The sequence below is a fragment of the Silene latifolia genome, chromosome 7, assembly GCF_048544455.1.
Source record: "Silene latifolia isolate original U9 population chromosome 7, ASM4854445v1, whole genome shotgun sequence".
In the NCBI taxonomy this organism is placed as follows: Eukaryota; Viridiplantae; Streptophyta; class Magnoliopsida; order Caryophyllales; family Caryophyllaceae; genus Silene; species Silene latifolia.
In genome coordinates this window covers 84,728,491-84,729,074 of record NC_133532.1, presented here as the reverse complement: position 1 = coordinate 84,729,074, position 584 = coordinate 84,728,491, and the positions used below count along the sequence as shown (strand labels likewise).

The following is a 584-nucleotide window of genomic DNA, read 5'->3' as shown; positions in this document are numbered from 1 at the left end:
GTGAGCACTAAGTTGAGCACCCAATTGAGTAATGGAGTCCACTTCATGCTTTCCTCCCCTAGTAGCCTTGCGAGGTCTACTATATTGTGAGTTATGGACCGCCATTTCCTCAATTTTGTTCCAAGTTTGATTGTCATCGACTTCGGTGAACATTCCATTTGATCCCATGTTGAGAATGTTCCTTGAATCTTCATAAAGACCGTTCCATAATTGTTGTACCAAGAACCACTCGCTAAGTCCATGGTGAGGACATGAGCGACAAATTCCTTTGAATCGCTCCCAAGCTTCATACAATGATTCTTCATCCCTTTGCTTAAAGCCCGTGATTTGAGCTCTTAGCATGTTAATCTTTTCCGGTGGATAGAACTTTTTGTAGAAAGCTAGAGCCAATTTCTTCCAAGAATCAATTCCGAGAGTAGCCTTATCAAGGCCTTTCAACCATTGTTTCGCGGTGCCAATTAGAGAAAAAGGAAATAAGACCCATCGAATTTGGTCTAGAGTTATACCGGTTTGAGAAATCGCATCACAATAGTCGCAAAAAGTCTCCATATGAGAATGAGGGTCTTCACTAGGCATCCCCCCAA

The 584-nt window shown here is 42.3% G+C and overlaps 1 non-coding gene across 1 annotated transcript; it reads left to right on the top strand.

Annotated features, from left to right (window-relative positions):
• The first annotated feature begins 235 nt into the window (after positions 1-235).
• LOC141593750 (small nucleolar RNA R71) lies at positions 236-342 on the top strand. The gene has a single exon (XR_012521817.1). It is a non-coding gene; the product is annotated as a small nucleolar RNA R71 (small nucleolar RNA).
• The last annotated feature ends 242 nt before the right edge of the window (positions 343-584 follow it).